Here is a 13,810-nt window from a genome sequence, read left to right on the forward strand (position 1 = left end):
TTGCCAATTGAAAAGGTGGTGAAATATGATAAGTCTGGCAAGAATGGGGCTGGAAATGGCCACACCTCAAAAGTCTCATAAGTCATGATGAAATGTGGGCTCTGTGTTGGATGCTATGGTGAGGTGCTCTCAGGGAATGAAATGACATACTCGGATCGGCAAGGTAGAAAGACTGGGCCGACAGAAGCCTGGGTGAGGGAGAAGAAGGACATGAACATCTCTGCTCAGCTCCCCTCCCTGGTGACAAATGCTCAGCAGAGAGGGTGTGGCACCAGAAGTTCTGAGGAACTCCGTGTGCCTGCTGCAGAGGCAAGTAAGAAGACACATCAGGGCTGGGGCCTGGCTGTCCCTTCCCAAAGCCAGCTGCTCTCACAGAAGACCCATGGTATTCAGTGGAGGGTATATCTTTCTGTATGGAGATTGCTGTGTCCCGGTATGGTGAGTCTATGTGGTGTTTCCCGTTTGCTCGTCCCCTCCTGAATTTCTGTCCACTGACTTCTCATTGGAATTTGCTATTGGGAACCCCACTTAAAAATGGACAGCAAGAGATTAGGATCACTGTGTTCAGTCCTCATGTCCCACCCCCATTAGGAGGCCCCAGCCTTGGCCATCTCAGATTCTTCAAGACAAGCCATCTCTATATGCCCTTTCTTCCCAGTTCAATATCTACTTCCCTTATCCTTCTGCTAGGGTCTGAGCAGCTATGAATCCCCTCGCCAGCTACGGAGTCATCCAGCACCCTTCTGCTTGAGGTATTGTAATGAGTGAGACAACTGGTCCTGTTGGGACCCTCACTGTGTCACACACATGCCCTCACCACACCAAGCTGAGCTGTCGTGAAGTGATCTCTCCTCCCTCACGTCAGGAAGTGCCACAAGTCCACAGCCACCATGGCAAAGAGTCCTTCCACAGCCCAGCCTTGCACCCTGCACCCAGTGTCGGAAAACCCTGAGGAACCTGTCACCAAGTGGCCAATGACTAAGATCCCTGCTTCCCCAGAAGGAGCTAGAAACACCTGCCACATGGTTGTTCTCAAACTCACCATTCTCAAGTCTGTCTGCTGACCTGCAGCCATCGTCATGTCACCTGGGTTAGGTGTGAACAGGTTATTTCACCATTGCAAGTCCCTCTTCCTCCTCCTTGCAATGTAGACATGCAGGGCAGGGACTTTTCACAACTGTCTCCCAGGGCCAAGCCCAGTGCTCAGACATGGTAGTTTTGAGTAAGTACCTGTTGTCTGACAACAGACCAATGACTAGCCTCGGGTCATCTGTTAGCCATCTTCCTTCTTCCCCAAAATGAGGCAGGACCCCATGAGGCCAGGAGCCTTCAAGTTCCATATCTCCATCTCCAGCCCACTGGGAAGCATCCTTTAGCACTGCAGCTACTCCCAGTGGCTGTTTCTGGACCAACTATTTCCTCTTCTACAGGCTTCTAAGGGCCTTGCCTCGTTAGCATCTGTTTATCAGAACTGACCACATGAATTCACCTCTTGATTTAATAGTAAGCCTTAATTTATGCTAAATGTTTACAAAGCAACTTTTTAAAGCCGGTGTGGTGGATCATGGCTGTAATCCCAGCAGTTGGGAGGCTGTGGTCGACAGAGGGTGGCCATGAACCCCAGGTCACACAGGACTGCAGAGTGAGGCACTGTCTCAAAAGAAGAAAAATAATCCGCTTCCCAGATTTCCTGCCTACAAAACTGTGAATAAACTCCCAGCAGGATTTGACCCACTTCCTGTTCCTTGGGCAAGTGATTGGTTTGTTTGTTGGGCCCCATTACCTCCCTGTGAGGGTAAGTCCATGCATCATACATGAACTTCATTAGTTATTTTTCTACAAAACAAGGTGGGGCTCTTAGAGACATGACCCAGTCACTGATGCTTTCGACCTCGACCACTACCGGCCAAATATGGGAGTAACCTGATTGCTGAAAATTTAATGTTTTCTTCCAGGCCCTAGATGCCAACCCCCCTGCACCCCCTTTCCACCTCCCACTTGGATAATTAGCAAAGAGCTGAACCTCCCAAATCTCTCTAGGGGAGCTTTTCCACCCTAGGCTAATAATTTCATGAACAGAATGAAGGTTGGTTAGAAGAATATTCTCTGAAATGTCTGACCTTACTCTACGCTGTCCTTTCCCAGGGACTTGCTAACCCACCCTCTACAGGCTCCCTCGACACAGAGTCCACAGTCGCCTGAGGCTTCTCTCTAATCTGAGTGACATCTTGTGATTAGCACCACTCACAGCTCGGCCTATCACATGGCATGGCTTGCTGTACCATCACCTTCAATATTAGCTACCTCTGGAGGTTTGTTACAGAACATTCTAAAATCTGTACGTATGTGTCTCTCTGACTAAATTATGAGCTCCCAAAGGGCAGAAACTGTTTTAGATTCCTGTTGACTTGGGTAAAAGATGGTTTTAGGAGACTCAGTGACTTGGGCAGAAGCCTCTAGAGAGCAAGTTTAGGGAATGGGACAGTGAAGTGTGTATGTGTGTGTGTGAGAGAGAGAGAGAGAGTGAGAGAGGGGGAAGGGGGAGGCAGGGTATATGAAGTGTGTGTACGAAGTGTGAGTGTGTGCATGTGAGGGAAGTGTGAGGGGTGTGTATGTGAGGAGGGTGTGTGTGAGAGAGAGACAGAGAGAAGGAGAGAGATGTGTGAGAGAGGGCTGTGTGAGGTAAGGGGGGGTGGCTGTGTGAAGTAAGTGTACGTGTGTGTGAGGGCTGTGTGTGTGTGTGTGTGTGTGTTTCCTTCAGCTTGAACCCTATACCTTGTATGTGCTAGGTAAACACTGTAGCACTGAGCTACACCCAGCCCTGAAAGGAACCCTGAGTGCAAGGGAGCACTCAGAGATGAGGGTAAGCCAGCTCTGGGTGGAAAAGCATGGGATCCTTAGTCCAGATGGAGGCCACACACTCAGGAAGGGGAAAGGCATTTCCTGTGAGGTGAGAATGAGGGAAAGAAAGAAAGAAAGACAAGGGGCTGGGGAGATGCTCAGTGGTTAAGAGCACAGACTGCTCTTCCAGAGGTTCTGAGTTCAATTCTCAGCAAACCACACAGTGGGTGGCTTACAACCATCTGTAATGGGGTCTGATGCCCTCTTCTGGTGTGTCTAAAGAGAGCAATTGTGTACTCATACATAAAATAAATAAATAAATAAATCTTAAGAAGGAAGAAGGAAAGGAAGGGAGGGAGGGAGGGAGGGAGGGAGGGAGGGAGGGAGGGAGGAAGGAAGGAAGGAAGGAAGGAAGGAAGGAAGGAAGGAAGGAAGGAAGGCAGGCAGGCAGGCAGGCAGGCAGGCAGGCAAAGAAAATGGATATTCAAAGTTATGGTTTCCTTGGCGATTTTGCCAAGTTCTTAAAATGGTCCTGGCCCCTCCTGTTCTATGAAGAAGCACTACATTAGCTTCTGGTGGCTCCCAAGCCTCTTATGGAACAAGAAATTTCCATCCTTACATCAAAGATGTCTTCCTTTAACATGTTACAGTGCCAGCCTGGGTGGCATGTTGGGGCAGGCCCAGAATGAACCCTGGAGAACCAGAGAAACAAAACACCTCCTTCAAAAGCAGACAGGTCAGTAAGAATAATTTTTTAAAAGGCTTACTACCAACTAACACAAAGGTGGGATGGAAAGAACCAGGAGAAAGGCCATTCTAAACTCTCTGCTCTGCACTCTTCCTCTTTATAACCCCGGCAAGAGCCAGCAAGAGGCAAATCCCACTTACAAGGACAGCAGAGACTGTCTCCTCCCTGACTCGTGCCCTCACCATGCATCATAAATATTCCCACAGTCGTAAATATCCCTGATGAGGAAGCAGAAGGCTCTTAATTGGCTCCAAGTAATTTTATGGTGGAGGGTGCTGGGTGAGGTGCACAGACTGGGAAGAGGAGGGGGAGGGGCGTCCCAGGAGGACACTAAAGTCTGATCTTCGATGCTGCACCTCTGTGTTAATTTAAACCACCAAAGTGAAAACTGGCTCATGAAAAGACCATATTCCTCCTTTGTCTCAGTTAAATCGTATGGTAGTAGATGTTCTTTATTCTATACCATTGGAAAATAAGAACCACTACTGGCATTTATTAAAAAGAAATGTTAGAATAATAAGCAAGTGTCTTTGTGCAATAACATACTGTGTAGCAATAAAAATGTGGACTTCTGATCACAGAACATGGATGGATTACAGAGACAGTCTACAACACTAGGTTTAGTGGGTCTGTAATCACAACACTCTGGAGGCTAAGACAGACACATCTTGAATATAAGGCTAGCCTGAGCTACACAGCAAAGTCCCTCCCTAGCCTGAGCTATATAACGAGACTATCTTGTAGCATGTCTTAGTCAGGGTTTCTATTCCTGAACAAACATCACGACCAAGAAGCAAGTTGGAGAGAAAAGGGTTTATTCAGTTTACACTTCACGTTGCTGTTGATCACCAAAGGAAGTCAGGACTGGAACTCAAGCAGGTCAGGAAGCAAGAACTGATGCAGAGGCCATGGAGGGGTGTTACTTATTGGTTTGCTTCCCCTGGCTTGCTCAGCTTGCTTTCTTATAGAACCCAAGACTACCAGCCCAGGTATGGCATCACCCACAATGGGCCCTCCCCGTCTTGATCACTAATTGAGAAAATGCCTTACAGCTGGATCTCATGGAGGCATTTCCTCAACTGAAGCTCCTTTCTCTGTGATAACTCCAGGTTGTGTCAAGTTGACACAAAACCAGCCAGTGCATAGTAGTAATATACTAAAATCTGCTCTATGTTCCCAGTGTGCGCTTTTCTTCTCGCCACCCACCCAAATGTTTTAGATCCATGAATGAAAGGCACATACATGCAACCTTTATATTTTAACATGCTGTAATTAGCTTAATGGCTGGGCCACTCCTGAACCTCCCCTCTCATATTTCTGAGTTAATACTTATTAAATCTATATTTTATCTTTGCTGCCCTAGACCCTTCTAGGCAGCCATCTTGGGGCTGCTTTCCCCTTTGTACCTACATTTGGGGCGGTCTCTCCCTCGTGCACCTTCTAAGCATGGTCTGTCCCCTGTGCCCTTTCACGGCTTTTTCTCTGCCCCTTCCTGGGAATCCTAAAAGTCCCACCTCTGTCTCCCTGCCCAACCATTGGCTGCCGGTAACTTTATTGACCAGTCAAAAACCAACTGGGGGCAGGCTTCCTTTAGTCCTATGTGCAGGACATTTCAAACGGGTTTTTGGGTAGCATAATTAACATGAGAACACAAGCCACTACACTATCTCATGAAAATCACAAAATGGGAAAGTAGTGTATGCTACATAAGCAAAGGAACACTTCTGGCTATGAGAACATGTGAATCGGGTGAGATATTATGTTTATACACACAAGTTATATAGAGCATAGGCTAATTACTATAGGTAAGCAGACAGAGACAACAAAAGCCCAGGAGTCATTGTGAGCCAGTCCCCAAGGTTCAGGAAGGGATGAGATTTCACCTGCGCCTACATCACTTCCAGTTCAGCCAGAAGACCCTGGAAAGGAACCCAACCTGGGTTTTGTACCCTAGGAATTTGGCTTGCTGGGTTAAACATGCTGAAGAACATCCTGTTTAGAAGCCAGGCTGCAACAGAGCCCAGGCTGTTCTAGTGAGGTCCTTCCTATCTCAGGATGCTGCATTCAGTGGTTGTATGTGAGAAAAGGGGGAGAGCTGGTCATGCCAAGGTCACCAGCAAACTGGCTTGCACATGATTCCCTTTACAGGATACTCTATTTTTCTACCTCCTGTGACAAAATGTCTGGCAAGCAACTTAATGAAAGAAGGTTTGTTTTGACTCCTGGTTTGAGAGAATACTGTCTACAAAGATGGGGAAAGCATGGAGCAAGACCCCAAGGTCACATTGTATCTGCACTTAGGAAACCGAGAGGGGAGTGTTGGTGTGCCTGCTACACTGGTGCACACACTTTCTCTTCTGGTTCTTTTTATTCAGTCTGGATCCTTATCCCATGAGACGACCCACATTCAGACTATGTTTTCCCTACTTGGGTAAACACCTCTAGAAACACCTTCACGGATAAGCCTAGAAGTGTCTCCTAAGTGATCTTAAATCCAGCCAACTTGACGATGAAGATTAACCATCATAAACTTACCCCTTGTTAACTTGGCACCCAAACACATCACTTTGATCCCTAACATTCTGCTCTTGGCCTCATAAAAGGCCCACAGCCATCTCAGAATACAAAACTTACTCAGTTCTTCTCCAAGAGCCTCCTAAGCCTTAGTGGTTCTAAATTGTTCAAGCCTCCAGAGTCTCCTGATACTCAGAGTAATCTCCTAACTGTGAGCTCCTGTAAAGGTAGAAATAATAGTAAGTTTCAAGGGCTGGAGAGATGGCTCAGCAGTGAAGAGCATTTACAGAGAACCCAAATTCAGTTCCTAGCAACCATTGGTTCACACTGTAACCAATTCCAGCTATAGGGGATCCAATACCCTCTTCTTGACTCTGTGGGTGCCCCACCCCATACACATATTAAAAATAATATAAATCTTTTTTAAAGTTACACATATTCAATATATAACAATAGAATAAACATTTTATTCCGGAAGGGAAGAACTGGATTAGCGTGAGGAGAGACTAAACTGAAACAAGACAGAAACCCATCGGAGTAAACACCAAGTCTGTGAGCTCCAAATCTGGCATCTGGTGCCATGATGGAATTTTCTGAGCTCCAACAGACTTGGGCATCCCTGCTCCTCCAGGGCTGCCTGCTTTTAGCACACGTGGCCTCTTTCTTGGGCTAGGTCCACTTTGTGCCTTCAGCTTTCCTCAGAAGATGCGGCATGGTCCTGGCATCTCAAACATCCTAGGGCCATCAATGTAACTGATCTCATTCACCTTCACAGCTTCACCCACCGGCTCTCAGAGCATGTCTGTAGGGCGTCCAACCTTGCTACACATTGTCTCGCTCACCTCGGACGCTTGCAGGACCTGACGAAAGCCTCCATTACCACCCCTGAAGATTGCACAATCAACGCTATGTAGATAATGCTGACAAGTTCTTCAGCCAGCTCAATATTGTCTGGTGTGTCTGAAGACAACTACAGTGTACTTACATATAATAAATAAATACATCTTTAAAAGAATATTTTCCTAATCCCATTATCCTAATGTTACAGGTCAGGAAGTTGAATTCAGAGGCTAATAGCTTGCTCAGAGATGCATAGCTATAAGCACTGAGCTAGACCTGCTTTCTCCTACATGCTTGCAGCAGAACTTACCTCCAATTAATTTCAATATTAATACAACAAGAAGCCTGTGATTGTACAGTGGAAAAGGAAGGCGGGCAGGGAATTTTAGAAACAGGAGAGAGAAGACAGAGAGGAGAAGGAAAGAAGATGGAGGAAGAGAAAGACGATCCAGATTCCACGTGGCTTTAAATAGCCACAGGTAGCTATGACTATCTTATAAGGGATGGATAATTACAGGACAATTTGTCCAATCCAGGTGGGCAGTTTATATCAATATCAATTGGCTCTGAGTTCATTGTGTGGGCATTTTGTGGGGTGAGAGTTACTGACATAAATCTGACTTATAAATTCCAAGCCTCTAGAGTTTCGACTTTACTGGGTTCCTGGGATTTGGAAGCATTGACCACAGGGGTGGATGGCTCTGCTCACAGGGAAGGTGAGCAGAATCCGCAGCAAGAGAACCACAAGATGGGCAGTTGCTGCATGGGATTAGCCATGGAGGCAGCAAGGTCACCCGAGTCAGAGAGTAGCCAGTGATAGCGCAGGATGGGGCTTCTTTTTTTTTTTTTTTTAATCTGAACAAACCCTGTATTCTTTAGACTCTTATCTCTAAGATTCCAAACACGTTATAGCATTCAACAAAAATATTATAGACATTTTTCTGCTTTCATTGTCAATTTACGGGATTGTGCTCAAAAAATATCCTGAAACATTTTTATAAATCAACTGAGATAGAACTTATATATGTGTCTGCTTAAACCTTATTCCCCCAAACCAACGCTAACAGGACCTTATAGCCAAGAAGTGCTGGCTGTTTTTGTTTTTGAGACACGGTCTTGATGATATAGCCCTGGCTATCTGGTAACTCTGCAAACCAGACTGACCTTGAACTCCACGACCTGCCTGCCCGTCTCCCAGTGCTGGGGTTAAAGACCTGTACCACGGCAAAGAATAGCTGGTGTTTTAACAGTCAGAGATACACATTAGTTTAACTGGAAGTCTGAACTGGAAGCAACCATGGCAGTAAGCTGAAATCTGTCAGCTAATTTGATAAAATAGTTTTTGTCTCAAAATTATCAGCCATTTCTTTTAGCTGATACTTCTTTTACTAGCTTTATAAAAAGAAAATGAACAATCTAACTTAACTATAAAGCTGGTTCTCATTTTTCACACTGTTATTTTTTAAATAGTTTTTAACTTAATTTATTCACATTATATTTTTAAACTCCACATTCTTTTCTATATAGTTGCATGTCAAAAAATACTAAAGAGTTTCACGGTTTGCTGAAATACATGTAGGAAAACATAGATATGTGGCATAATAGCTTGCTTAAATTTCTCTTAAAGAAACATAATTAATTTAAAGAGTTCCAACACATTTTTAAAAAAAAATTCCAGCAACGATTATTTCTGAAATGTATAAAATTTAAATAATTAAAAGGTTAAAAACCAAAATGATAAATTTTTGCTTTCTGTCCTTATTAAAAATCCAGACAACGTGTCACATCAATAAAAGGTTACATCCCTGCTATCTTAGTCACCCTTGGAATCACTGTCCCTCCTCATGGGGACAGGGCCCCGTACTGAGGACAGCAGCAGGTCTTGAATGGGTTCTTTGGAGGTTCTCCTCCAAGTCTGTCTTGATTGCTCCGGACTCAAGACAGCTTCCACTCCAACTCATCCATGGTCAGGTTCACGCCACCGAACACCAGAGGACCGAAGAACTGTGCCTTGAGATCCCCTTCCTGGTAGACGAACACTGTGGGGAGATTCCTGTTGGGGTAGTTGGGTATGCAGGTCGTTAAAATGGCTTTGATAAATTTCACATCTGGAAACTTCTTAGCGAATCCACTCAAGCGATAGTTTATCAAGGAACAGAGGGGAATCCCTTTTTTGTATAGGTGTAAGACCACCCACAAGCCCTCGCCAGCTTTCGTAACTTCTTGAACATAGTCCTTTCCTGAGATCTCTAAAACTTCTCCAAATTTGTTCTTCAGTTGAGTTGCTTTTCCACTCAGGCACCCTTTGGTATATCTCAACAGCTCGTTCGTCCTCATCTCTGAGCTCACGCTCCTTCTCCTCCAGCTCTTCCAGAGTCGTGTCTTCGTATGATTTCACTACTAACTGCTGAAGGAGCTGCTCCTCCTTCTCCATTTCTTCCTCCTCCAGCTTCTTCCGGCTCTCTGTAGAAGGATGTCCTGTATCTTGCCCCCAGTCACTCAGACCAGCCCTCCGCCCCGGCTCCTCCAACTCCTCTCTGCGCATGTGCCAGTGCATTTTTTTTTTTTGCTATTTCCTGCAACACACGCACTTAGAACTCCACTGGCTTTCTGCACTCAAGCAAAGGGACACTTGTTTTCACCCTTTTCCTGTATATGCTCCTCCGAGGCAGGATCTGAAGAGGCTAGTCCCTCTCAACCTTCCTACTTAGTACTGAGTTTAGATTGGCCTCAAAGGGATGAGGGATGCATGTCTGGGCCTCAGCCACAATCCATCAAGGCCCCATGAATATTAACTAAACACTATGTTTAGGGACTTTGAAGAAATTTAAGATAGTGTCTACATTCAAGAGGCTACTAGAATAGTTAACCTAGCCTGGAGAACTAGACTCTCAACCCAGGCATGGTGGTACATACCTACAATTACAGAATTCAGGAGGGTGAGGCATGAAGATATAGGACAGCTTGGACTACACAATGAGTAGCCTGGGCTGCTATCAAGAAGGAAGAGGAGGAGGAGGAGGAGGAGGAGGAGGAGGAGGAGGAGGAGGAGGCGGGAATAAGACGGAAGAAGGAAGGAGAAGAGGAGGAAGGAGAAGAGGAGAAAGGAGAGGAAGAGGAGGAGAAGGAAGAGGAGGAGGAGGAGAAGGAGAAGAAGGAGAAGGAGGAGAAGGAGAAGAAGAAGAAGAGAAGAAGGAAGAAGAGGAGGAGGAGAAGAGGAGAATGAAAGGGGGAGGGGAGGAGGGGAGAGGGGGAGGAACAATCTAGACTCTCAACTTGATTTTGGCATGGATTGTGTGACGTTGAGCAAGCTACTTCAAGTCTCCTCTTCTATGCAATGAGAACTTATCCCACAAGTGTCCCCAACCCTCATGTTTCTGTGACTTTGACCCATGGATCCACACAATTTATGCTAATGGATGTGGATGGTACAAAATGTCTTGTGCTAGGTGGAAAGTTGACTTCTCTGAAGCAGGGTCTAAGAAGGGCTTTAAAGGACATCCATAGAGGGGAACAAACATCATTTTAAGCAGAGTAAGGACAGCCTTAGGGGCCTGGAGGTGGGAGAAGCAGACTATGTGGTATAACATGGGTACATGTGAACAAACGTTGATTTGCCCCCAGATAATAGACCAATAAAATCGTTTCACCCAAGTCTAGCTTGATGAGGCAGTGAGCTTATGGGGGTCACCTATGGGAACATAGGTGACTTCAAAGGCTATATCCCTGAGAATCCCACCCTGTGTGGGGGATGACCTACAAATAACCACATTTGCTGATAACCACAGAGCTCCTGATACAGCAAACAGCTTAGCTGATCACAACATCTCTTCTTCCCAGCAATTGTTTGGTGATCAAACAACCTTGGATAGGGTCCCTGGGGATCTTGTTAAATTCCAGGAGTTTCCTGAGCCTTTTAAATTTCATTTACTTCCTGGCCTTGTATATTTTACTTCCCGAATTTTAGAAGCCTCCTTTCTTCCCTCAAAGGGGAATGGTTCCATTTTGGAGGAAATAGCTGCATCACAAAATACAAACAGACCTGGGCTTGAGAGGCCACACAGCGACCAAAGTGAGATAGAAGTTTTGACCTTAACATCTGAAAAAGATCCATCCCAGGGGACTGAAGCAGAGTGATGTGTGAGGAGATTGGTATCTGGGAAAGATTAATCTGGTTATTTATAGCATGGGTAAAGGAAAAACACCGGCAAGAAATCCCCCAAGTGCTCCCTTATCACCAAGCTGAGCAGCAGGCTCTCTGACCCTCTGGGTCTTTGGTCTTCAACACACTGGAGCTCCTATCTAGTGCCTCAAGACAGGAGGAGGCCAGGCTCAGCCTACATCCACCTCAAATGCAACAGCAAGCACACAGCACACAGGGGAGTTCCAAATGAAACTTACTCTAAAAGAAGAACTCAACAGACCTCAACTGAATAGCATCCGTAAATGACAGAGATAAGTAGCCTGGGTAAGAGAGATAAATGGCTCAGCTGGTGAAGGACCTCGCCAAACCTGACAACCTCGGATTGTCTTCCAGAACCTGCATGGTAGAGAGAACTCCCAGAAGTTGTCCTCAGACCTCCACACACATGCCATGGCAATCACACACACACACACACACACACACACACACACACACACCGCATTTACATACAGACACACAATGAATGAATAGATGCAGAAAGTTCCAGACAAACATGTCAAGAGGAGGTTACAGGAAGATGATGCCAAACTACACCACAAAAGATCAACTGGGATGATATTACATTTTTAATTGAGGAGGAGCTCTGACCAGAACTGAGACCCTCAAAGAGCTGGGACAGCCATTGTGCCTGGGGCTGGCAAACCACTGAGCCAGCCTCACTCCTTCCATCTCACTTTTTACCTATTAACACCCAGCCCACCTCAGGCCCCGTGGGGTTCTGTGCACAGCCTGGTTCGGTCCACAAAGGCCTGCTCTTTTCTTCCCTCTGCAGCTTCCCTAAAGTAGCTTTGGAGGCTCTCTCCTAATCCTTCACACTCTTCCTTCCTCACCTAAACACACATTTAAGAGCCGTTCACCCTGTAAAACCAGCCCAGGGTCACAAAAAAACAAACGTGGGGAATCACACAAGACTTAGACCCTTGAGCGCAGTATCTTGAATCTCTGAGGTCCTCAAGGACCAACTTTAGCCCTGCTCTGGTCTCAGGCATCTCCTGATCCTCTGTCCTCCACAGGAAAAGTCCCTTTTAGTAAGGATTTCCTCACAGCTGTGTCTCAACACACTTGTGAGTGACCTCATGGTGTGTGTCCCATCTGTGCTGCATACGAAATCGCCTAGAAGCAGAGAGTTCCAGTCAATCATTTACCTCTTGCCATTTCTCAGTGACGCAAGGAGCTCTCAGTCAGCTCCAGTCATGTGTCATCCGGGCCTATCACCACCACAACCACCACAAGGATAAGAATGTGTCGCGTGGGCCTAACACCACCACCAGGGTAAGAGACCCCACGTCTAAGTTGGCTCATTCACTTGACTGACAAGTGGTGGCTAGCTCCTGTCTAAGGACCAGGTTCTATGCCATGAAGGCCTCTCTATGTGGCCATTTGGCATGACCTTCACATCCTAGCCTCAAACATCACACACTGCCACTTCTATGGCATTTGTGCATCACAAAGGCCCTGCCCCTTCAGTGTGAAAAGAGGAGCACAAAAGGTCCCAGGGCCAGCAGAGGACAGCCTGAAGCCTGGCTCCACAGACTCTAGGGAGAATCAGAGTCCAAGGAAAGAAAAAGTTGTCCCCGCATACCATGGATGAAAGTTACCAAGTGAGAGGACACAGCCTCTGGCCCCCTGAAGCTTCTGAGCTAGTGGGAGATGATTTCACAGAAATCACTGCTCTTGGAATAGAGCCCAGTCTCCAGAGCTCGGCCTCCACCTACCTCTCTACTTATGGGCGCCTCTCTCGCTGAGCTCCAGCCTCACTTGTCTTTTCTCTAATGCTCTCACAGATTAAGCCCCTACCTTCCTTGGAGTCTTGGCACTGGAATGCCCTCTCCAGTTTTGCATGACCAGGTACTTCCTATCACTTCCAGTCACCCATTTGCCATGTGACACTTTCCTGAGTGTCCGTCCTCTGCCTCCTGTTATCATGATATGAGCTGCAGAAGAGCACATGGCTTAAGTCCTCCGCATGGCTTCATCCCTGTCTTAGAGTGGTGGGTGCTAGGTAAGTCAGGGGTGAATGCAGCTCTTCCTGTCCAAGCAATTGGATCTATGCTTCCCTCTAGAATACTGGGACCCCAAGCCCCAGCCACACTACTTAGGCCAGCTTGCCTTCCGAGAGTGGGTAAACTGCGAACCCAGTTTCCACCCTGTACTGGCTAGTTTTGTGTCAACTTGACACATCTGGAGTTATCACAGAGAAAGGAGCTTCAGTTGAGGAAATGCCTCCATGAGATCCAGCTGTAAGGCATTTTCTCAATTAGTGAACAAGGGGGAAAGGCCCCTTGTGGGTGGTGCCATCTCTGGGCTGGTGGTCTTGGTTCTATAAGAGAGCAGGCTGAGCAAGCCAGTAAAGAACATCCCTCCACGGTCTCTGCATCAGCTCCTGCTTCCTGACCTGCTTGAGTTCCAGTCCTGACTTCCTTTGGTGATGAACAGCAATGTGGAAGTGTAAGCTGAATAAACCCTTTCCTCCCCAACTTGCTTCTTGGTCATGATGTTTGTGCAGGAATAGAAACCCTGACTAAGACAAATTGGTACCAGCATAGTGGAGTATTCCTGTGACAACCTGACCTTGTTTTGGGGAGGACTGTGGAAGGACTTTGGAACTTTGGGCTTGAAGACCCATTCGTTGTTAAGAGCTCTGTCGGATGTTGTGTAGGAGC

General features: G+C 46.4%; 1 long non-coding RNA gene and 1 pseudogene across 1 annotated transcript; one reads left to right on the forward strand and one right to left on the reverse strand.

The window, feature by feature from the left end:
- Positions 1-305: 305 nt before the first annotated feature.
- Gm38412 lies at positions 306-8,680 on the forward strand. The gene is made up of 3 exons (XR_375931.3): positions 306-2,312; positions 3,492-3,577; positions 6,879-8,680. It is a non-coding gene; the product is annotated as a predicted gene, 38412 (long non-coding RNA).
- Positions 7,805-9,456, reverse strand: Gm9273 (predicted gene 9273; annotated as a pseudogene).

This window comes from Mus musculus, chromosome 3, assembly GCF_000001635.26.
Source record: "Mus musculus strain C57BL/6J chromosome 3, GRCm38.p6 C57BL/6J".
NCBI classification, from domain to species: Eukaryota; Metazoa; Chordata; class Mammalia; order Rodentia; family Muridae; genus Mus; species Mus musculus.